Here is a 2,631-nt window from a genome sequence, read left to right on the forward strand (position 1 = left end):
ATCAGTGCTGGGGCCGAGGGGCGGGGGCGGCCTTCTGCCCGGTGAGTGGCGGCGGCCCCAAAGAACCGACCGCTTCGTCAGCCAATCAGCGAGGGGATGGGGGGGAGGGGAGTTGGGAAAGGGGGGAGTTGGCCGCGGCGCTCGCCTCCGTGTGCTGCGCGCTGCCCCCCCCCGGGACTGGCCCCTCCCCTCCCCTCCCTGCACTGCCTGCCCCCCACTGCCATTTCACTGCACTAGACACTGCCCTCCCTGCACTGCCACTTCACTGCACCGGGTACCGTCCCCCCCCGCACTTGTTACTGGCCCCTCCCTGCACTGCCACTTCACTGCACCGGGTACCGTCCCCCCCCGCACCTGTTACTGGCCCTCCCTGCACTGCCACTTCACTGCACCGGGTACCGTCCCCCCCCCGCACCTGTTACTGGCCCCTCCCTGCACTGCCACTTCACTGCACCGGGTACCGTCCCCCCCCGCACCTGTTACTGGCCCCTCCCTGCACTGCCACTTCACTGCACCGGGTACCGTCCCCCCCCGCACCTGTTACTGGCCCCTCCCTGCACTGCCACTTCACTGCACCGGGTACCGTCCCCCCCCGCACCTGTTACTCTGGCCCCTCCCTGCACTGCCACTTCACTGCACCGGGTACTGTCCCCCCCCCGCACCTGTTACTGGCCCCTCCCTGCACTGCCACTTCACTGCACCGGGTACAGTCCCCCCCCCCGCACCTGTTACTGGCCCCTCCCTGCACTGCCACTTCACTGCACCGGGTACTGTCCCCCCCCGCACCTGTTACTGGCCCTCCCTGCACTGCCACTTCACTGCACCGGGTACCGTCCCCCCCCGCACCTGTTACTGGCCCCTCCCTGCACTGCCCGCCCCTCACTGCCCCCCAACTGCACTGAGTGCTGCCCCCCTCACTGCACCAGACATTGTCCTCCCTGAACTGCCACTTCACTGGGCACAGCCCTCCCTACACTGCCCGCCCCTCTCTTCCACTTCACTGTACCACACACTGCCTCCCTCCCCCCCAGTCCCTGGCCCCTCCCTGCATTGCCCAGCCTTCTCTGCCACTCTACTGCACTGCGCTCTGCCTGCCCTACACTGCCCACCCTCACTGCCACTTCTTTGCACCGTGTACTGCCTCCCTCCCCCCAGTCCCTGGCCCCTCCCTACACTGCCCATCCCTCACTGCCAGTTCACTGCACCGGGCATTGCCCCTCCAATGCACCAGACACTGCCCTCCCTACACTGCCCGCCCCTCATTGCCATTTCACTGCACTGGGTGCTGCCCCCCCCACACCAGACACTACCCTCCCTGCACTGCCACTTCTTTGCACCAGGCATGCAGTCACTGCACCCTGTACTGGGCCTTGCACCTTATACTGTCTGCCCCTGACTGCATCGTTGACTGCCCCCATTGCAGCCTGGACTGCCCGACCTTCCCACGGCCCATCCCCCACTGAACCCTGCACAGGTACAACCTGCCCTTCACCCCCCCCTCCGCACTGGGTACTGCCCACCCCCACACACACTGCACCAGGCACTGCCTGCCCTCACCCACCCTCAGTGACCATCTCTCACTGCACCAGGCATTCACCTTGCGCTGGGATTTCCCACCGCTCACTGCTCCAGGCACTTCAATCCTGAACTGGATGACTAGGTTACTGCATGCTCTTCACAGGATCTTACTCACTACATGTACTCCACTGCATCATGCTCATGGTGCAAGTTTGCACCATACAACGGATCACGGTGCCCACTCACTGTGACCTGCTCACTACCCTTGCTCATGGAGCCACACTGTGCTGCACCCCACTCCCTAAGCTGTGCTCTGGTCATTCTATTTCACAAGCTGTTCAGTGTCTGTGCTTTACTGCAGTGTGATGTGTCATGCAAATATCACACTAATGCTTTACAACTCAGACAAAAACAAAAAAAGAATAACTCCAGCTTAATTCCAGGAGAGGGGCATTCAAGTGCTTGGTATTGTTATTTATTTGGTTTGCAATAGTGCCTAGAGTCCCCAGTCAGGGCTTCATTGTGCTAGGCACTGTCAAAATACATAATAAAAAAGTAGTCCCTACCCCATGGCAACAGGATCTGGTAACTTTATTTCAGTAGGTTTTTGTCATGTGAGTTTCTTTCACTTGATATCTTTTGTTTTCTGCTATCTCCAGAGGAAATTCAGGTAAAGCTCAGTGGTTTGAACATTGGCCTGCTAAACCCAGGGTTGTAAGTTCAATCCTTGACGGGGCCATTTAGGGATCTGGGGCAAAAATTGGGGATTGGTCCTGCTTTGAGCAGGGGGTTGGACTAGATGACCTCCTGAGGTTCCTTCCAACCCTGATATACTATGAAAGCAGAATTTAGGACAGAATTATCTTGTTTTTTCATTTATGGCCCTCCTGACTCACCCTTCAATGACGTACACATTCTCTCACATCAAGCTGCAAGGTCAGGTGAAAACAATCGATCCAAATAACAGCTGCAGTGCTGACTTCAAGTGTGGAATTGCAAATTCCACTCTGGATTAGCCAAGAGCTGGTGTCATTTTGACCTGATAAGATCTTTACAACTGTGCTAGGACAAGACATGGAGTACAATTCAATGCGGCTTCAACAGCATGACAAG

This window comes from Dermochelys coriacea, chromosome 25, assembly GCF_009764565.3.
Source record: "Dermochelys coriacea isolate rDerCor1 chromosome 25, rDerCor1.pri.v4, whole genome shotgun sequence".
NCBI lineage: Eukaryota > Metazoa > Chordata > Testudines > Dermochelyidae > Dermochelys > Dermochelys coriacea.